This window comes from Leptosomus discolor, chromosome 5 (assembly GCF_034619465.1).
Source record: "Leptosomus discolor isolate bLepDis1 chromosome 5, bLepDis1.hap2, whole genome shotgun sequence".
NCBI lineage: Eukaryota > Metazoa > Chordata > Aves > Leptosomiformes > Leptosomidae > Leptosomus > Leptosomus discolor.
In genome coordinates this window covers 2,602,243-2,624,915 of record NC_141395.1, presented here as the reverse complement: position 1 = coordinate 2,624,915, position 22,673 = coordinate 2,602,243, and positions in this window count along the sequence as shown.

Sequence of the window (22,673 nt, the reverse complement as noted above, 5' to 3'; positions counted from 1 at the left end):
GTAATGTGTGTCAGGGTTGCTGGTACCTGTTAGGGCCCTTGCGCCCCTTTCCCGCCCTTCCATGTGCTGCCAGAGCAGGAGAGATGTCTGAATCTAGGAACATTTTGCATCCTGAAGAAAAAATGAGATGGAATCATGTGAGTGTGAGCTGCACTGTTGTTACCACTGGCTACAGATTATTTCAGATAATGGTAAATTCTTTCCAACGTAGCTGAAGCCATTTCAGTTCATTATCTAGGTCTAGGACTCTCTTCGTTTGCGTGTTTACAGCATTTAAAATAAAAATTAATAATGGTGGGAAGTAAACCTGAGCTCTTCGGTGAAGGTTTTGACGTGTGTACTTTGGAGACGATCTGCCTCCGGAGGAGGGCAGAGTCACACCGATGTGCAGAGAAGATGGTTCAGGGCTGGCTGCTCCTCCCTACTTTACACAGCCCATAAAAGAGAGCGTCGTCTGGACATGCCTGACCCGCCCTTTGGAGTCAGAAGGTAAAGCAGAACTGAGGCTATTCATCAAGGAAAATTTTAGGCCGTAAAGAGCAAAAATTAAGAACAGCTCTATTTGAGTTGTGATCGCTTCTCTCCACCCTCTGGGGGGGTAACACGGATGTGTCCATCCCGGGTATCACTGGTATCGTGACAGTAAATGCTGCCTTCAAGAAACGCCGGGTCCGACCCCTGCATTGCACCCAGCACCCCTGCGAGCGCTGGGGGGACGTGCGCAGCTTTCAAAACGAGCTGCTAAACGGGCAGACCCTGCGCCAGCTGCCCTCCGTGGAAGGTGCCACCGCCAGCGGTACAACCGCTGCTAACAGCGTGCGGTCAGCTGTTGAACACGGGGCTGTTGAATTGCTGCCAGGGCAATCTGGGCCTTGGCTTTCAGGAAGGTGAGGAGAGCTCCAGGAGGCGGAGAGCTGTGCTGCGGTCCTCTCTGTGAGCAGGGAAGGCTTTGCCGTGGAACTCCGCTCAGAGCAGCGAGCTGGCTGTGTTTCGGGAGGAGGAAAGCGAGTGTGGCTTTGTGGGCTGTGGCACGATGGGAGTTTCTCAATGTGTAACAACTGAAAAAAAAAAAAAGTAAAAATCATTTGGGGCTGTGCCTTATCTGCTGTGACTATTTGCAGTGTTCAATAAGCCGTGAAATTTCTTATTTCTCAGCAGGGATGCAGTGGGCGACTGCAGCGTGATGCATTGCGGGCTCCCCGCCTGCCTACCTGCGCGTGTTAAACCCCCAGAGCTCACACTGTTGATACCTTTACGAGCACTGAGAAACCCAGGCAGAGGTGAGCCTGGCTCCAAAGGATGGAGAAGAACATGCAAGTTTGTCCCTCAGCTGGTGTTTAACCTCTCTCGTGAGAGCTAATTGCTGAACCAGCAAACTGCAGAGCTTCAGCTGCTCCGGGCAGGACCCTCCTGGGACCATGAGCATCTGGTCCCACAGAGTGTAAGAGGGAAGGGTGGTCCGTGGCGACCGTTTAAAGCCCCTCTCCTGCTTCCCACTGAGGGCGCAAATTCCCTGATAAAAGGGCAGCAGAGGTGGTTCTTTATGCATTTAATTACGGTTGCTTGGCCGTGGCAGGTACCTGCTGCAGAAGCACTGGAAGGACAAGTTGATCTAAGAGCTTTTCGTGTTTTCAGGTTCTTGAGGTCCACCTCTGCTCGTACAGAGAGCCCTTACCAAAGACACACAAGTATCCTAAATTTCATCTCCCGTGATTCTGGACTGCGTCTGATCTCCCACGAAAGTGGCTATCTTCTCCTGCTCCTAATTTCATTAGCAATGCCCTCTTGAGAGCCCATCCAAACATCTCACGTAGCGTCAGCTGAGGTGCAAACATCCAAATGACTCGAGCAGAAGGGACGGCGTACCCTGGTTCTGATCACCGCCTTTCCTCATCATTAAGCACTTCCACTGGCTTGGAGCAATCAAGCGTACCACTATCAAGGACATTGACGGATTAGCCTCATCAGTCCCCTGCTGTGACCGCCAACTTTCCGTATATTAATCAGAAAAAATAGCTCCCTGATTGCCATTTAAATTACAAAAGATATATTTGTCTTGTGGTAGTCCATGACATTTCAACGTGATGCAAGAGCGCGACGTCTTAAAGGAGCTTTGTTGCTGTGGTTCCCAAGAGGTTGGAAAAAGCAGAAAGCTCGTCAAAAGAAACATTTTGCTCCGTTCTGCTGGTCTCATGCTGAATGTGCATCAGTATAAAAAATGCAACACCTCTCTGAGGCTACCGTGACGGCAAGTAGATTTCGCTGGGTAATATTAAGCATATACACTAGTTACTGTGGCTTGGCTTCTTACTTGGGCTCTCCGTGTCCTCCTGCTTTTGGCCGTGGCATTTGTACTGCCTCATTTTTGTTTTTGAGGTGACAAGAAAAGCAGTCTTCCCCCTAGAACTGAGATGATTGGGGTGCAGAGTTGCAGTAGTGTTTGGCTTTCCTCCTTCTACCCTCTAGGGCTGAGACTAGTCACATCATATTAATTTCTGGACACTTGATGAGTCCATGGTCCCCTCCTACTGCAGCCACAGCTGCTGTTGAACATCACAGACTCACAACGAGCCATTGATCCAAATCTGAGGTTCAAAATCTGATGATCAAATTTGACTTTTGTGCATCATGCGCCAGGTATTCAGTTTTTTTGAACCACCATAAGAATGACTGGAAGGTGAAACAGTAAATATGGAATTAACTGTGTAGGATAAGCCTGAGGCAACAGGTCCAGGAGCATTCCTGGAGCCTCCCTGGAGGAGAGGACGCACACAAGAGCATAAAACTTCTGCCAAATGCCACGTGTGTGTGCTCTAGCATGGCCTCGCTCAGTTCTGGGTAAGCATCTAGCAAACATCTGCAAGGTTTTGCAAACCACCTCCAAGCAGCAGCAGATGCCACCCGTCTCCCAGCAGGACTCCTGTATCCCCACGCACCGTGAGGGTGCGACGCACAGGGGAATTGGTTTTGCAAGGGTGTTTTCACTGCCTTGTGGGACTATTTAAGGACTGAAAGTCTAAAAAAATATATATCTGTTATTCACTGCCCACCATGTGGTGTCTGTGTAGCACTTCCTTGTAAACCAGGCTCATATGTCCCCCTCAGGCAGCGATAGGTGAGAAATTACACACGATATACTTTAATGTGCCCGTAGAAATTACTCATTTGAAGGACGACTGCACGTTCAGGAACGCAACGTGCTTGTCCTGAATTAATTACTCTGGTAATGACTCTGCCACCGGAGCTGCTCAGTGTCGTTCATGCCACGATGGCTCCAGCAACGCTGGGGTTTTTTAGCCATTTATCCTGCGAGCGGGTCCTGCCCTGGGTGGGTCTCTGGGACCTCGTTTGCACAAGCCAAGGAGCTGCCCCCTGCCAATTTTTCCACGTATAAAGTGAAAACTCTTTGAAGGTGTCTAAAAGCTGCCGAGATGTAGCTGATGGGGTTTTCCAGGATGCCCCAAGAAACAGCCATGTCCCAGGCATGGGGGACGCTCCGCGTGGCCTGGGGGTGCCTCGCTCTGGGTGGGGGTGCTCCCGGGGCCCACCTCATACCCGCATTTTCTCCCTGCTTGTGCAGAGCTGATGTGGCTGGGTGACACTCCTATTTCAGTCCTTCAGGAATTTATTTTATTCCCTTTCTCACTAATATTTGCTTGCTTCATTAGCTGCTTATATGCTCGCATCTCATTTACTCCTTGACCTTGCAGACTCCCATCATTTCCGGGAGATTACATTGCAACTTTATTTCAGATGATCTTTCAAAGATCGTGGTTGTAATGTAAAAATTATACATTAGGCCTAGATATAGTACGAGGACATTTTTTCCTCAGATAGAGAACTGCTTTCAACAGAGCAGGGAGTGATGTGAGAGGAAAGATCTGTTTCCCTCCAATTTTCGTTATTTTGCATGAAGTTCTGTGATAAGCTACCAGCAATTTTTATTTTCTTGGACAAATAATGTCTCCTTTTCCATCTGCAAATTTTGTCTGTGAAGATTTTGGGAATTTTCTGTTCTTGTCCAGGAGTCTCCAGATGTGTCAGGGACTGGGGTGTGCACTTTCCCTGGTGTGGGCTTTCTGGTGCGGCTCTGGCCAAGAAATGCCAGCCACAGATACACTCCTCTTTGTCTGATGATTTCTAATAACAGTAATCACTAATGCTAACAGATGATAAAGTCTTTGTTTTCCTCAGAATGCCAGAAAGTCTGTTTAAAACTTTTCTGAGTGCATTGGTTGCATTAGTAAATGCTTTCCCCGTGGCTGCCAGATAAAAAGCAAAGATAAGAAATAGATTCGTGCTTAGTGCCTTAGACCCCAGCAGAGTGTATCTAGAGCAGAAAGTTAGAATATTATGGCTTTTCTTTTTTTTGCAGTTCGCTGGGTGAAAGCCAGGGACCCATCCCATGCTGCCCAGTACCTGTGTGCTTCCCGCATGATTGATGTGCTTTCTGCACGCAGAGAGGATTTGCCATCTTCGAGCTCCCTCAAGGCAGCTGGGAACGCTGGTGGGGCGGCGGGAGGTGATGTACGATGCTGGGGAATGCGTGAAGCTATGTTAAGTGGATGGGCTGCAGGCCCAGCACGCCGGGAACACCTGGGGCTTACGTGGTCCTGGGCAGAGCCCTTGGCAGCAGCCACGCTCGTGGAAACCCTACGGTGGGTAAAATGAAATCTTTGCTGTGTTTGCTGAGAAAACTGCAGAAAATGGAGTAAAAAGTGTATTCTCAAAAGGTGGAAGGGTTCAAGAAGCAATTCCTGGAGGAATGGTATGACCTCCAATGTGTTTTTTGGGGGATGCTGGAATCACGACCCACTGATGTTGCCGCAGCCCCGTGTGAATTAACGAGAGGTTAATCAGCCAGGTGACCCGTGCGTACTTTGGGCACAGCTTTGCACAAAGTTGTAAGGACAGGGATTCCTGTGTCCGCTTTTGGCCACATCCAACTGACACCGAGTTATTCCCAACCCATTCCCTGGCCCAGGGGCAATGGGCAGGACCCACCAGCACCAGCAGCAGCCAGAGGCTTTACTCTGACCTGGTTAATAATTCTTCTTTGGGTGTGGGTACAGCAAGAATCCCAGTGTTTTTCCAAAGCTGCCCGTGTGGATGTGTCCCCTGCTGAAGAGCCTGGCTTAGTCTTTATGTTTGCTACGAGTGTTTTCCAAGGACATTCGATAAATGGGGACTGTTCGCTTCAGGTTTTTGAGATTAAAATACTCCCCAATGCACACACCTTTTTAATAGACAAGTAAAATTAAACCAGTGATAAAGAGTGATTCTAGAAGTGTGAGAAATACAGTGCCTAATGGGTTTGTATGAATACCAGTATTTTTGTCCTAGGAAAATATATTAAGAATATGAAAAGCTCAGGATCACCACAGAGCATCACCCTGCCCACGTGTTTGAAAATGTGTTTTTCTTTTATGGAGAAAATGTCCTGTCTTCTATTGACTAAATTTTCCCTAGCTATATAGAATTGGCCATTTCTATTTTAAAGAAGAAAAAGCATTTAAAACCAAGTAGATCTCATAGCTGTTAGCATGTGCGTGTATGTGCTAAGAGGAATTCAAGATGAACCTGGTTCTTCCTTTCCCATTGCGTGTTGCATCAGACCGCCCCGTGCCCATTCTTGCAGAGAGCTGACCAGAGCTGTCCTGATCTACTTCCCACCATATCCTTCCTTAAAGTCCTTCAGCTGAAGACCAGAAGGACTTGGAACAACTCAGCACTTGGTGCTGTGCTGCTGCTGGGTTCATGCAGCACGTCCCTTCCCCGGCCCTGCTCTGCCCGGCCACTCGTGCCATCACCTTTCATCTTCCTCTCCTAAAGCACGCTCACCCCTACTCTCCTCCTGGTCCGTCCCTGCATTTTCTGTCTTTGCATTTATTTTCGTGGGCCCACATTCCACCCGTGCATCCTTTCTTCTGGTGGGGAAAGCCGCAGCATGTTGAGTTGTCCAGCTATTGTCTGTGCGACAGCCTAAATTCAGAAGATGACATAATTTGCTGCGAGTGTCTTAGAGAAGGTTTCAGCTGCACCAGCTTACATGCCGTTATTTCAGTCCGTATTGTGTCATTCTTCCTCTTATGTATGTGTTTCTACGTGTATGACTATAATGGCATTGAGATAGAGAGAGGCAGAGACACATGGGCATTAGTCACAATACAGCTTTCAAGCAATTAACTCCAAGGTCAAGAACACATTTGTATATGCTGGAACTGCAGCAAAATGTTTTAAGTAGCTATAAAAAAAAATAAATATGATTAAGATCAATTGCTGTCTATTTCCATTCTGTTTGTTCATGAACCAGTCCTCTAATTCGATTAAAGGTTTTAACAACAGCAGAAAAAATAAGACTGACTTTCCTAAAGGCTTGCTTTGTTTTTTTTATGTACTATTTTCATTATTTTTTTCCTGCATGGGCAGAAGAGAGGCATTGAAGAGGCATTTCCCTCTCTGGGCAAATGAGGGAAGGACCAGGTTCCACGTCAGCACTGTGGCACATGGGGAAGGTGCTGGTGGGGCCAGAAACCTCATCCTGGTCACCGGCATGGTCAGTGCACGCTGTCATGGCAGAGAGGAGCGGCAGGGCCATCCCCATTCCACCCAGGGCTGCAGAGAGGATGTACCCCTGGACCCCATTTTCTGGGGCTTTTGGGTTTTTTTTTGGAGTACAAAATCCTGCACGGCCCCCTGTGATGCTCCTGGCCCTGGGTGCCAGCCGGTGCTGTATGGAAGTTGCATAAACCAATTTTTTCTCTGGTAGCACCTTCCTGCAGCAGCTCCTCATTAGCAGCACTAAGAAGTTATAGCATCCTCCCTGCCCTTGCAAACTGTTATGCAAATAGCGCTTGCTGACAGCATAAATACATTCATTTTGGTGTCGCTCTAATAGATTTTAGCTCATTAGGAGTGATTTTGCCCTAATTTGATAAGGAAGTGTGAAACTATTTCTCCCAACAGCAGGTTTGTTATTTGTTGAGGTATTAAGAAAGTGTTAATTAGACACAGTTCTTCTGTCATGTTGATGGTTTGGGGAGTAGTCACCGTACAGAGCGAATAGGCTCGGAGACAACCGCGCCTGTTGCTCGATGCAGTTTGTCAAATTAAGTTAATTACGTTAACAGGAGCGGCATGTGGCACATATGGATGTGTGTCGAAGGCAGCAGCGCCCCTTTGTCTCTGCTTGACGTGAATTTCTTAAGCAGGAGGCACGGAAGCTGGTGGTACCTGTCACAGCGAGGTGAGGTCTTCTTCGTTAGACATGTCCTGTTGTGTACACGGAGGCTGAAATCTCACGACAGAAACGACCCTTCAGTAAACCCAGTCTAACATTTGGTTCTTCAAGTTATATGCTGAGGAGAGACTTTCCCCTGCAGTTATTTCCCAGGGGCACAGGGTCGTTGGGGTCCAAGATCCTGCTGTAGAGGCAGGATCAGTTGGTTGCACGCATACAGCAAAGCCTGTGGTGTGGGGGCAAAGAGATGTCCAAAAAATGTCCCTATTTTTCCACAGAAATGGCAAAACAGCAGCTTAGTGTCTCTGGGGTGGATTGTCCCAAGTGTTTCTAAGGACCTTCTGGATCCAGAGCTGTCTGGAGGCTGGAATGTCTGTTTTACTGTAGATCTGGATGTTTCAAAAACTGTTTTCATTGCACTTGAAATAAAGCCAAATATTTTCAGACTTACACGAGCAATGAAAGTTTTTAAAACAAAAGTTTCGAAACCATTGTTTTCTTTCCAAAAAGAGAACTTCCCAAAGAAAATGAATTTTTTTTTTTTTTTTTTGTTCTGTAGAAAATGTCATTGACTTTTTTTTTTTTTTTCATGAAAAACTATTACCATATGTCAGGGAAAAAAAAAGAAAGAACAGTGAAAAATTTGGCATAGCTTGGGGGCCTGCAAAGGGCCTGTGGCTCGTGGGGAGTGTGAGGCAGAGGCTTTTCCCTACGAGCCATAAAAGAAGCCAGGGCTGTGGCCTGGTGGCACTCGGCCGCGTGCGCCGGCGCAGGCAGGCACACATGGAGGCATTTTAAGCTCTCCTGAATCAGGATGAAATCGTTACCACGAGTATACGATTGCACTGTTTTCAAGAAATGACACAAATTAATGACGAGGCTGGGAATGTGGATTGCTCACAGATGGCAACTGGAGACGGGAGCAGTGGTGGGACGTGGGCTAATCAACATGAGAAAATAAAGGGAAAACAATGCAATGGCTTCGTAAAGTTGAGTAAAAGGCAATTGATGCGAGAGCACTAGAGAAATCACGGGTTTCTGCTCTGCTTTCCACTGGCGGCTCCCTGGAGGTTGCTCTCCTTGTGGCAGGTCGGGGCTGTGAGGCTGCTTTCTGTCCCACCGCCCCAGGGACCTCTGGGTTCGCCGTGGCAGTGCCATCGGGCTCTTTGTCTGAGCCCCACTATGAAAAAGGCCGGTTCCGGATGAGAAAGGGTGAACTGGGCAAGGGATGGTGGGATAAAAGCCCTGACACCTCTGTGGGCATTCGCCACTGCATGGTTTTGCCAGGCTAACCTGATGCTGACTTAGCCCTTGGACAGGCGATGGTCTGCAATGGTGGGGGGCAATATAGCTATTTCTCTGTGTTATATGCTTTTTAAAACTGAATTTTCTACTTTAGATGTTTCCTCTATCCTTTTCTTCCTTTGTGGGCTGTGTTTTCTTAAGTTCTGCTGAACATAGCCTGGATGTAGGTACAAGAAAACAATGGAAGGATCCATCGCTCCTAACAAAGTACCTTGTCCCAGCCTCTGGACTGATCCATACTGGACCATAAATATGCCTTGCAGTAACATGTCGGAGATAACGAAGTGTGACAGCTCGTGCGGTGACCCCAGGCATCTCTCTTAACAAGTTTATTATTTGGGTTTTTTTTCGAGCAGTTTTTGTTACAGCAAATATGAAGGGACTGAAGCCGCAGACTGCAGATGGGTTGAGATTCAGATCTTAGTTTTGGGCAGGAGTGCCTGGATTGGGTTTTCTCTTTTGATCACTTACAGGCGTGGGCTCCAACTCAAGAAAAAGTGAAGTTCCATTGATTTTCTGCCAGGAGGTTTAATCAGGTGCGGGTCATGGCCTTGCCCTGACCGTAGGGGCAGAGAGGTGCAAATAATGCCCTAGCAAGTGCACAGGGACTGTGTGTTCAAACAAACTCCATTGCAACTGACTTCCAGCAAAGCAGATCACTCATACTAATAGCAGAGAATTTATGCTTTTTGGACCTCGCTCTTACTGCCCTCTGGTTTTTCATCTCCTCTAGTGTTGAGGTTATATTTGGCTGACAGAAAAATAACAGGTATATTTTTATGACTATTTCTTTTAGCTTGACAAAATGTTGTCAAAATGAACGTGATTGGTCAAATTATTGTGTCTCCACATTAAAGCAGGTAGCATTAGAGTAAACAGTATATTTTTTACCAGCATTTCCAGTCCTAAACTTTCCAGGATGCTTGGTAAGCCACTCTATTCTCTTGTGAGAGCAATTAAATCTACTAGGGCAGAAGCACCGAGCAAGGGGCTTGGGAGGCGGCGCAGCCGCGAGCTCCTGGGAAAGGCAGAGGTGTTGCTCTGTCTGGGGCTGAGCCTCTATTTTCTAGGTTAAAAATTTGTTTTTCACAATCCAGCCTGTAAGTACCAACAATAATAACGAAGTGCAACACCAGCAACACCCTCCTTCAGTCCTGTCTTCTACCGGCCCGGAAAAAAATGGTGGTTTCTTAATCAAATTTCATGTAAATTACCTTCGTTATTGTGTCTAAGATGATTTTAATGAAGTGCATTTGGAAAAAAAAAAAAGCATTTGCAGCAATAGCTAATAATGTCTCCATCTTCGGTAGGAGCATACGGATCAGGTAAGAGCCAAGTCTCCATAAAACATAACCCAGCAGCAGTGCAGATGCAGCTTGTACTAGCAAACTCTGAGTCAGTCTGCACTGCAAAACGACCACGAAGGGATAAATTTAGCTCTTTTTGTGAAACACTATAGCATAGCTAAAAATATTTGAAAGTAAATATTTTGAAAAGTATTTTCCAAGTGTATACATTCAACAAGGAACAGTGCTAAGAATCCAAGAAGAGTGTTGGGTTGGATTCACCTTTCAACTGCTGTAGCAGTGGCAGGATAGCTTTGGCACTGGCAGTCTCCCGGACATTTTTGGGGAACAGCCACCCTTTCTGGTGTTTAACCTTCCCGGCCCACACCAGACCTTAAGCCACTGCCGCAGCGATGATTCAAACCAAAGGTGCCTGATCCTGATCCTAGAATCATAGAATCAGAGAACAGTATTGGTTGGAAGAGACCTTCAAGATCATTGAGTCCAACCTTCATCCTAGTTCTATCTCGCTCACATTAAACCAGAAAAATGAGAATAATCCCTTAGAAGGAGCAAACGCTGCACCAGAGAGAGGGAATTGCAAGTTTATTAACCCACCAAGGATGTGAAATTCCTGAATGTGCCAGTTTTTCACCAACTGAAAACCTGAACTTGATCTTGGAAATTTCTGCTAATTCTGCAGCAGTGACCTGAAGGCAAAAAAAAGCCCACAGCTGCCCTTGCCCCACTTTCCTCTCTGAATATTTGTTCTGGTGAGGCCAGAGAATATTGTATCAACATATTGATCTCGCTAAGTCTTATTAAGAGGTGCAGCAGGTTCAGGCATGTCTCAGAAATACGTTTGCACCCTTCCCCTTGATTTGGGTTTTTTATTTTTGGGTTCCTGTTTCTCTATTGAGTGAAATCTAAAAATAAACACTATGTAAATACTTCCCACGTATACACATAGATTCTTCTCAGCGATGTTTGAACTAAAGTCAAAGCCTGGGATAAATGTGGTTACCCAAGATAATTCCACCTGGGACAAGAGGCTGGTGTTTTCTTTCCCCCCCGAAGGTAAATTTAGCCACTGCAAGGGTGAAATCCTCTTTTCTCCACAGAATGGAGAGAGTCCATGGGCATCATCCAGCATGCAAGTCAGTGTATGGAGACCTGCTCCAGGGAGGGCATCCCCTAAATCCCAGGGTTCGCTCCTGAGACACGCAGCACGTAAATGCATCTCAGTGCATCATCGTACCAAAAAAATTCCTCACTGGGCTTGAGAAATTTGTTTAATCTCAAAATGTCTCGACATCCCAAGGTGTGAGCATGGAACAGCTATGCCCTGCTTTTCTGTCTGCTGCCAAAGGCATTAAAAAAATTGCACTGTGCTTTGAGATCAGCGCCCAGAAAGCACCGTCCGAGGGCAATAGCGTCCAGTTCTTCTCGTGCACAGGATGACAGACTGTAATGGGAATGTCCCCATCAGCCCAGGCATGAAGACACCGGTAATTACAGATGTAACCTTCTGGGAAAATGTGAGCTCATTTCACTTTGTAATGCAGACCGAAAGACACACAGCAGATAATAGCAATGACCACGGGAGCACAAGACCAAGCCTCCGATTGCCTGATGGGCCTGCAGACATCCAACACTTCTTAGGTGGCTCGGGGTGGGAGTCCTCTCCTCTCCCAGGGCTGGGATACCCTTTCTCTTTTTCGGTTTTTCTCTCTTATAAATGGATTTCTTCATGTTTTTAATCTACTTCTTTCATCAAAACCCAAGCATCATGCTTGGCCCCTTTCTAAGCACTTTCCTGGAGTGGCTGTTCCAGCTAAGAAACCCAGTAACCTGAACGTAAAGTCAGGTAATGGACACAGAAATGCAGTTGGGACTTGATGGCGCGGCCCCAACTCATTCTCTTCTTGCTGCCCCCACTAGCTCATTCCAGCCAAGCAGAGTAAGGCTTGTCTGCTGCCGCGGTCTGACTCTGTAGCCGCAGTTGCCAACCCATTAAATTATCCCAGTCGACTGGGGGAGCCCATTTTAGGTCTTGTTCCAGCTGAGACTTTGCTTCCTGGACCAAAACTGGACCTGAGATCACAGTCATCTCTTCCAGACAACACAGTCAGGGAAAAAAAAAGGATATAAATAACTGAAATAACATTCTTCCTTCCACCCAAGCTTTGCGTCAGGGTGTAGAGCCGTACGAAAGCTGCTCAGCCTCAGGTCTGACAAAAGAACCAAAACCCAGCACAGAGATGGAAAACAGAGGTGGGAAACAGACGTGGCCTGCAATGTCTCCGGTGAAGATGTAGGGAAGAAGGGCAGATTTTCTTGAGGATGTACTAATGGGAAATTTGCTGTTTGGTGCTTTCAAAAGTCCCACCAGGTGCCTGTAAGCTTCGTCTCACAAATCTCTGCTAAAGAAAAAATGGTTTTTATTTAATTAAGTAACTGTCTAACTTGGGTATTCACAGCTCATCACCCACTTTAAATAGGACGGTGAATAAACCAGGAGTGATAACTGTACTCGCAAACCACAAAATAAAGCTACCCTCAGATAGGCACAAGCAAACTCCTCGTGACTTTGGGGAGACATTCATGGCTTCCAGTAGAGCAAGAGCCTAAAAACCTATTGCTTATGGTCTGTTCCCTTAAACCTGCAGCACCTCAAGGACACAGGGAATTCACAGTCATCAGTAAATATACATCACTAATTTGGTCGCATAAATCTTGGCAAACAGTCATCTCAGCCCATCATCAGAGCTACCAAAAAAAACTGACTCAGAAAAGGCAGGCATTAAAAAAATTATTATCAAACTCCCTGAACATTGACCCCCATCCGTCCCCAGCTCTCCCATCAACGCGCTTTCCTTAGGAATGAGCTCAGTATGAAAAAAATATGGATTAAAACGTGGTAAAATCACGGGATGACCTATTACAAATGACAAGGTTAATACTCTCCTAATCAATCACCATACATTTCACAACACGACGGTTCAGATAGCTGCAGAAGGGATTTGTGCATTCATCATCGAGACGGCAAAGGCTATTCCCCCACCTCTGCAGGCCATCTGGGTCTAATCTAGAGCGGGGGGCCCCATCGCCTTCCTGCTCACCGTCCTTGCATCCTTTCACTAAACAGACTGATGTGTGGGGATTTTAAAGGCGCTAGAAATTCTTGATTTTCCCTCCAGAGCCTGGTGAAGATCATATCTTTGACAAGCTGTGAAGTAGCTGTGCTTGGATAGGATTATATGAGTGCTGGGCTTATGGTTGTGTGCCCACGGACATTAAAAGTTCAGCCCACCAGAGCAGGAACTCGGGGATGTAGTCCCACCACCACATCTAAAATACCTCAGTCACGAGCTACCAAATTTTGTCACGAGGCATCAGAGACAAGGATTTGGGTCCCAACTCCATTTCTTCCATGAAAGACTTCTCGAGGAGGGCTGTAAAACCCCATCCTGCTGGGGCCAGATTGATGAAGGGATTCTCTGGCTCTGAGAAATTCTCACGCCAAAGGATGCTGCTACTGGTCATTACTGCTTTTATTGTTATCAACATTTTCTCCCATTTAGCCATCAGGATTATAAGCAAAACAGCTAACCAGCCATCCCTTCTTATGTCTAGTGCGTGGTAGAAGACACATTCACAGAGGCAATTACTTTTATAGCTCCTTGATCGGCCACTATAGGGATGATTTAGGAAGAGCTATCCCCACAGAGCCCGCAGGCATTGCCTACTCGGAGGCAGCTGCCATGAGGAGCCCCTACACTCGCCACACCACAGTGAACCCAATGGCTTGTTGAGTTCCTGCATTACCGCGGTCCGTGGCAGGAGGATGGTGTGGGAACGAGGAGGCTGTCAGTGGGAGGCTGGGAGAACCACAAGGATGCTCTGAAGAAGTTTGGACAGCGTGGCAACCCTGACAAAGTCTCTACCTCCTAGAGCAGTGCCTGGCAACGATGGGGAATAAACTGGGATGAGTCTGGGGCTCGTAAAACCAAAGTTTACAAGATCGAGCTTGCAGGCCTGCGCATCGCGGATGGGATTTGCAAACCCAGCTAGAATAATAAGCGGTGCGGTTGGGGAATGTAATGTGATCGGACACGTAGTTACTTCCATGTGTGTCTGCCAGCCAAGCGAGGGGGAAAACAGCAAGAGGCACCTCAAGCAGCTTTGAAAGCTGAACGGGCGCAGGACGCCTGATCGATGATGAGGATTGGCAGAGCTCGGCCCCGGCAGAGGCAGAGAGCCATTTGTAGTCAGTCAGCGTCGCGGCGGTGGGAGACAGAGGATCGCAGCACAGAGTTAATCGCTGTTCTCTGTATTATGCATGAGGCCGTTGATTTTTGCACGCTTTGGTCTTTCATCAATGAAAACACGGCGAATGGGACAAGAGGCTGCGTATCGTCTAGCAGCAGAGACAACAGCTTCCCTCTCAGGATGCCCAAACATGTATAACGGGACACATCAATGGCAAACGGATCCTGTATTTATTCATCGCTCGTGTAGGAAGATGTATGTTGGTGTCCGTGGGCAGGAGTAGGTTCATTAGTGTTCTGTATTTAATCCTTGCTGCGGGCCGAAATCTGCCCAGGCTCCAAAGCTCCACAAAGTCTCTCTCTGGCAACGCAGGGAGCTGTGTGTGAGCTTAAAGCTTTGGGAAACGCATCGCAACCAGACAATAATTTGGAGGTAGTTGTTACAGCTGGAAAAGCATCAAAATATTTACGAGTAATGAGATATAACTAGTCAGTGCCTGCCTTTTTTGCTCTTGCTGGGTATGGCATCTCCCCTGAATGAATAAATCAATCGTAACGACAGGAATGGTTTTTCTGGTCAGGGACCTCGAGTATCGAAACAGGTAGCTTGGTGATTTAGGTCGAACAGGTAAGCAGAAAACTGGCTGATAATATTGATCTGGTTCACGCAGAGAGATTTTAGAGCAAGGACAAGCCAATGACCACGGCAAGGCTCTGCTCGGGCTGCGGGACCAGCACACGGCTCGTGCCATGGACACGCAGACCCGGAGCTCAGACTGTTTATTGCCTTGCTCCTTCTGCCAAGGCTTTGTGTTACATGAACGAGGAGCAAGAAATGACTCGGCTGTGGATGGCAGCGGAGCTCAGAGCTGCTGCTCTCATCCCGATGAGCGTTAGCACAGGGGCAAAGGGCGGCAGAGAAGTGATGAAGGTGTTTGTACACTGATTACTGCTGGAGTCTGGTGGGTGTCTAACAGCTGATACGTCTACTTTTATATAAAAATTTTATATTATTTATGATAGGATATGGATTTCTGGCTTCGTGGGAGTGCAGGCTCCCACGAACATCCCTAAAACAGCAAGGTGGAAGAAGATGGGGCGTGAAGTTTGGGGGATATGCCCAGCCCTTCCCCTAAGGTCAGCTCCACCAAGAGAGCGGCAGGCATTGAAATTAAAATGGGTGAGGTTTTATTGAAAGAAGAGCTGGACTTTTGATCATTACCCGGTTTTCTTATTACAAAGCCATGTGCTTTAAATGAAATTAAAAGTTAATGGCTGCTGGGGACTCTACCACATAGCCTTCGTTCTCCTACTGATACCACCAATGCTCTAATTAAGGCAATGTGTGCGCACGCTTAAATATACATGCCTCAGAGGCAGGAGTAACAGCACATATTTAGGCTCGAAGTAAAAGTTATTTAAGGTGTGCTGATTTTTGTAATGCAATGCCCTTTAATATCTAATTTTCTGTGCAGAAGTACCCACTGCTGATAAATACTTTATTGCGCTGAGGAAATGCCCAGTAATTACAGATTTGAACCAAATAGGTGCATTGTCCTGATGGATACAAAGGTACCCTCTTCCAGGAGTTTACAGTACCAGTAAAGCAGTGGTGAAACAGAACTAAAAAGAGCATCATCATGTCCTCAGCCGTTAGCGAAGACAGTGCAAGCGGCATCAAGGAGCCGCTTCACCTCGAATTGTGCATCCTACAGCCGAGACATGGAGGGTGCCCATCCGCCTCCCTCCAGTGTTCGCTGTTTGCTCTTCCCAGCTGTGCATGTGGGCAAACAGAAATCCCAATAACTGCTGGTGGTTAATCAGAAAAATATCTCTGGATGGAGAGTGTAAACAGCTCGGCGAGTGTATATGTTCATAGACCACAGGAATGAAAGCCATGCGGGCCACCCGTGCCAAGAACCTCTCATTAGATGCATTAAAATCGAAATAAAATTTCCTGTGCTTGAAAGGGCACTGGGACTCGGAGCAAAGTGCAAGTGGCTGCCTCCCACTGTCTTGCAGGGTTAAACCGAGGGGCACCCGGAGTAGGGACTGAAGGATTGTGGACCGTACACCCCGTGAAAGCGTGGTTTGGTTTTGTGCTTATTTACGTGAATGCAGTGATGGTAAATAAGGCTCAGCATTTTCTCTACCCTTTTTCTTTCCCAGTATGCAGCTTTCTTACCACAAGAAACTGGAACTCATTCGGCAGGGTGGAATGGCTTTGTATGCAAGACATTATTTCAAAGCAAAATTTCTCCAAAACCTTCATATACAAAAAAAATAATCCTGGAAATCTTCCTTTCAACTGCTCCTTTCCAAGCTCTTGCTGTGCCAAATTTCTGGACTGTTTTGATTCTGATTCTATTACAACTTGCGGATGTCAAGATCAAAAAGAAATCCGGGTGCTAGTGGCTTTGTGCGGGTTTAACGTCCCATTTCTTTTAACTCAGCTTAGAAGCGAATGAAAGGGGAGACCCAGTGCTATTCCCGGGGGAGGGGGGGGAGGGCGTTCAGGGAAGCAAGAGGCGCGGTGAAATAGAAGTCAAACCCTTTGGGGCATTTGAAATGGTGATGAAAGGAAGAGGGGATGCAAGCCTAGGGAGATGCGAGGGAGGAAGGTGGATGGTGGGACGAGACAACAGGGGAAGCATGAAAGAGAGAACGGGCAGAGAGATGAGAAAGGGAACAAGGCAATTACAGGCGGATGCTGTCTCGCAGGGGCCCCCCTCCCTCTGTGCCTGCAGAAACCAGTGAGCACACGTGCTGGCCTCAGAGGGAGTCCCCGTCCCTCCTGTGCCAACAGCTCTGTGTAAGGATTTTCCTACGTCCCCCCAAAGGACAAGGGATCGAGGTCCTGCACAACCGCAGAGGCACCTGGTCCTCGTGGGATTCTGCACGGCGCGTGTCCAGCTGAGCACAACTCCTCTGCCGCACGTCCCTCTCCGTGCCAGCCTGGGTGCTCCCCTTTCCGTGGGCGGTTTTCCAGCAATCCCTGGTAAAATCCAGCCCCCCAGGTGACAGCTTGGTTAGGGAGGACCAAACCTGCTCAGGCTGAGATGCCCCAGCAGCACCGGTGGGGCAAGGTCTGCGTGTGTACAGGGACTAGAGGCTCTCCAGCGCCAAAATTTGGGACATTATGGCCCCGGTGTAGTTATTTTGCACCTCTTGCTCCCTTACCCTTGGGGCTGGAGAGGAAGGTTCTGCATTGCATCCTCACCACCGTGCCCAAGTCCCAGAGTGTTTCCAGCAGAGCTGAAATGACTTTCCTTATTCTGGGGGGAGCTGGAGGGATGCTGGGCAGTGACAGTGTCCCAGGAAATCCTCTTTGGAGCTACAACAGAGCCACCAACCCTCCCTCCTACCGGTTTTACACCACTGGCTTAGAGGAGATATCCGTACACTCAGGAGTGATGCGCACACAGGGTTAGAGCCCGAAGCCCAGGGAGGTCAGATTCAGGCTTCCAAACAACTGCTGGCAATCCAAACCGAAAAATGAGGACCAGAAGGTCTCCTGGGACACGTGCCACTCAGCTCCTCGGTGGCTCCTGCAGAGGAAAACCAGACTGGGAACCAGCAACGGGCTGCTGAGGCCAGTGGGACCTGCTGGAGGGCAAAATGAGCACTCGATGGGACAAAGGAAAAGCAAACAATGTGGGAAACGGCAAAAAGTGCCTTTTTTTTTTTCTTCTTTGTTTTAAAAAATAAGCTCGTTTCTGCAGGGTGAGGCTGCGTGGAGGGATTATCTGTGCCCCGTGGAGCGGGGCTGGCTGGCAGGCTGCTGGTGGGGGCTACAGGCATGCAAACACCCCCATTTTTCTCATGCTGAAAAAGAGGGAAAAGAGGCAAAAGCTTGAAAATAAAACCAAATAGATACATAAACAGCGTGCCTGCCACAGGGTTGCATCTCAACGTTGCTAAGCTTTTGCATGCTGCAGTGGGCTGTTAAGGGGATGGTGCATCTCATATTAGGGCAGTGTCCTTACCGTGGCATGAAGCAGTGCAGGATACGAAGAAATGGGGAATTTCCTTCCCATTAAGAAGGAGCAGGCATTTTCCTTCCCATTAAGAAGGAGCTAAATGTTTCCTGCTTTTCTGAGTGCTAGCAGAGAAGTCACTCACCCCGCAGCCAGCCTGTTTGCTTACAGCTGCCTCTATGGTCAAAGGGGAGAGCTAGCAGACAAAACATGTGAAATAAAGCAGCTCTGGAGAACTTCTGGAAGATATTTATGTGCATTCTCATAAAACGTGGCAATATTTTAATCTGTTGCTTAACGTTTACATAGTTTCATCTTCGTTTTCCATTCTTTAGCAGGCGGCTACAGCTCCCACTACGCGTGGGGCTGGGGCTGCTTGTTATTAGACCACATCCCTGGGCCCAAGGCAGTTCTTTATCTATACAATATAGGAAAAACCACATTTATTTTCCATCTAAGGGAGATGAGCCGGTGAACACGGTGGATTTGATAGAGCAAAGGCTGCAGAAGCATCTCCTGCACGCCTGGGTGGCTGGTGCTGCTTTGGGGGGGCTGCGGGTCCTCATGCGGGGGGATAAGGGTTGCTGAGCCTTAAAAATGCTGCTGAGGCTGTGCTGGGAGGCCCAGCTCGTTTTCACGCTGCTCCCTCTGCAAAGCTCAGTCACTAAAAATAGTTTCTCTTGTTTAGACCAAGTGTGTAAAAAGTCCTGGAATTCCCTTGCCATTTAAAGACATAGAGGTAAAAGACTGAAAATTATGACTAGACAATATGAATGGTCCGACTAAGTGATTTATTACTGTGAGCAAAACCCCTTTTTTTCCAGATATCCCCACTGCGTGCTAACGTTTCCATCAGGGATGATACAACTCTCTCGTCGGCAGAGCACGAGTAGACAGATGCACACAAATCTCCCCGTGCGGATGTCCTTCCCCACGATGACAGCGGCGCTAAGATCCATCACGATGGATGAAGGCTCCTGGTATCTGTTTGATTTATACCCCAGCTGGACCACAGTAAAAATGAGAATAAGACTCGTAGGAGTTTCTCTTGATAAATACCAACGTTATCATCGCAGCCCCACTGAGGTCACTTATTTTCTGCTAGCGATCGGCAAGAGCCAAGGAGATATTCTGTGCGCCAAGATATTTATGAGAATATATAACTGTGTCTTTATTAAGATAAAAGGAAAACTTTGGGAAGGAGAAAAAAAGCCCTCTATTATCCTTTGAGTAAGAAATTACTGAAGCTACTGTAGTCCTAACGTGGGGCTGGAGGGGAGGGAGGGGGAAACGCCGGCGCAGACCCCGATGTTTCCCTCGGCAGACCAGTGACGCCGAAATACTGTGGGCAACATTTGCAAATAACAAAAGTTAGCAAATACAATGCTCTGGTTTCCAGGGAAACCCAACCTTGGCCTTTAGTCCCATATTTCAGCGGGTTTCATTATCCTCTCTGGATTTAGTATAATGAATTGGCTGTTGATGGATGCTGCTGCCTCTGTGCCGCCTCGTTTGCGGAGGTTTCCGCTGTAGCTCTGTCAAGATGGGATGCTGGTCTCAGTGGAGATGTGCCATGAGCACCAAAGGCATCGGTGGCCCTTCAGAGGGGTTTCTGCTGGGTCTAGATCACAGCATATTGAGGGCCTTCATGAGTCAGTTGTGTTTGTTCTTTATTGAAGGCTGTCTCTTTGCTTTCTGCATAAATAAGAGGTGTTTATGGCTTTTTCATACCTCTCCAGCGCTGAAACCCTTACTCAGACAGTCATGTGGAAGAGTTTTTTATATCATACCATCCATACCTTGTATGGGTTCTTCCAGCTGATTGCTTTATTAATTATCCATAGAACCAATGACGCTAAACAGGGTTTAATGGCTGTTTCCTGACAGGGATTATCTGCTGAGGTTTCTGCATGGACGACTGTGTCTTATAGCACCAGTTCCTGCTCCAAGCCAGAATTCATAAAGTACAAAATCTGGAGCAAAGCCACTCTTACCACAAAATCCTTGCTGAAATCATTCCTTTTGTAAAAGAGTCGAAGAAATCTAGACCAAATGGGAAGTTAATTTTAAAAAAAAAATTTAAAAAGTGTTTCTTGGGTCATCCCAAAGAGTTCAGTGGAGGAAGCGGTAGCGTGACATGTTCTGTGATGAGACCATGGACCAGCAAAACACCTACAAGTTATTAACTTCGCTGTGTCTTAAAGTCTTGTTTCAGTGTCTAAGCGTGGAGGCAATGACAGAATTTTGTGTCCAGCTTTAGGATGTGAAACCCACAGGAGAGCTTCCCTGCCCCCGCTTCCCCTCCCTTTAGTTATACCTGATCTGTAGGTTAAGGCAAAGCTGTCCTAGGGCATCTGCACTTCTGAGGATGCTTCGTGAGATGCATCCCGAAGAAAATGCTTAATGAGATTTGCTTTTTCCACATGTTGGTGTATCAGCAATGGTCTTGGATCAGCCGGGAACCACCGCCAACAGCAGGGGCAGAGCGTGGGCGGAGGACCACGGGAGGGGGTGGAAATGCAGCCCGTCTCACCGTCACCGAAATCCCTGTCTGCACCTACCTGGGCTTGGGCAATTGAGGCTTCAAAGGAAGGATGCTCCTTTATTAAATCTTGGCCACCTCCTCTGCTCTTTTCCTTCCCTTTTGCAAGCACTCTCAGGCAGTTCTTTTTCTTACGGCATTTTGCAGCGCGGGCCAGGATTTGACAAGTGACTCATCATTTTGAGTGCCAAGGGCGAGAAATGTTATTTTAGAAATTAAATGCTTGACACATTCAGAAAACAAATCCCCTTTAAGGTGTCTCCCAAAGTGGCTCCCGAAAGGAAACTCTTTGCAATTATGTCATTTTACAAAAATGTTGGCTTCTGTGCTTAGTGGCTGAACTTCCTTCATCTTCTCTTGGTAAATATTGGTAGTGGATTTTGGAAATTCAAGCAAATTTACTGTTTCACCTCGTAAATGAACTGACAATGAAACAATATGCTTGAAAACATCGGTTATATTTTCTCGGTTAATTATGTGGCTTGTGACGGTTGGAATAGCCTATAAAATCCAAACCAACCAAAGAACTCGGATCAAATCTGGTCTTCGTTTTTGGACACGTATGGCTGGTGTCTCTGTGCAATTAGGGTAATGCTAGAGTACGCAGTTTGCTCTTTGGGCTGGTTCTTTTATGTTTCCCATATGTATTTAATTTTGTAAGCAATGCATTTCCACTTTTCCTGATTTTGTACGCTTTTCTTCTAAAACTGGCAAAACACATAGTTGCTAAAGGGATTTTCATGTGATGGCTTCATTCTGAAATAATGTCATGGGGACAAAGCTCAGAGCAAACCCTCACCTGCTCTTAATTTACTGCAAACACAATTAAAATTTTATCTGCGGTCTTTTTTTCCCTGTCCTTTGCTGCTCTGTTTTTTCATCAAGCTCATAAAAGAGTGTTTCTGTACTTTTCCCAGCAGTTTAGCAGAGCAAAGGTGCTTGTGGAGGAATTTGCTTTCTAAAAGGGACCCCTCTGAAAGCTTCCCATCAGTTAATCACAATTTTCCCGTCTTAAGAGAGAACCAGAAAAGCAATAGGTGATAAAAAGATGAGAGATGTTACGTGCAGCACGTCTGAAATGGCCACCTTGTAAAATCGGGGTGAGTTACAGCCGATTCCTACCTGCTGGGGCATCTGGTCTATTTGCATTTTTAACTATTCTGTGCTTCAGAATTAAGCTCTTTCCCCTTACACATTTATCTGTCACAAGAGCAGCCAAGCTCATCCTTTAGCTTCTTTATTTGTGCATCATCACCATCATTAGAAAAGTAAGCTTGCTCTGAAGGGAAGGCTTGTAAACAGAAGGCTTGCAGTAGGTGTTGTTCAATCTAAACCAGAATATAACCGTCATGTAAACAACTGGTGAAATAACAAACAGCACTGGGAACGATTTAAAGAGGGCTTCTCTGGCTTGCAGCGGCCCTTCTTGGGAATTTCAAGTTTCTTTAAATGAAATTTAACAGCAAGAATCCTTTTATTTTGCTAGTGTTTCCAACAGCTCAGCCTTTCACTCTTGCTGTGGATTTGTTCTCCATCGAGGCATGGAGATGTGGCTTTTGCACCCCTGACATGGCGATTCCCTCATATACTACATAATATTCTGTCTTTTATGGGCAATTTCAGGTGACTGCATCCTGTTTCTTAATCACACTTCTCTCTCGAGAAGCAAGTCAGTCAGGACCAGGCTTGGGTGATGGGATAGTCTAGATGACGTTAGGTTTGGGGATAGTGGTTTCTGACACATTGCACTTCCACACAGAGCTATATTTTACATCCTGAGGAGCCAGTGCAATGGTCCTTGAGCTGGATCAGGTGCTCAAATAATAATGAAAGTATTTTGCACATTTGTAATATAGCATCTCCTAACTGAGCATCCCCGAGTGCTCTGGAAAAATTAATTCAATCTCACACAGGTCCCTTGAGGCACATGAGCAGTAGTATTGCCATGCCAGAGATATGGACACTTAGAAAGGCTGATGACAAACACTCTAATTGGGCCCTCGCTGGGGTAATTGCAGCAGCAGCCCTGGCTGTTGGGAGAAGGAGAGGAAA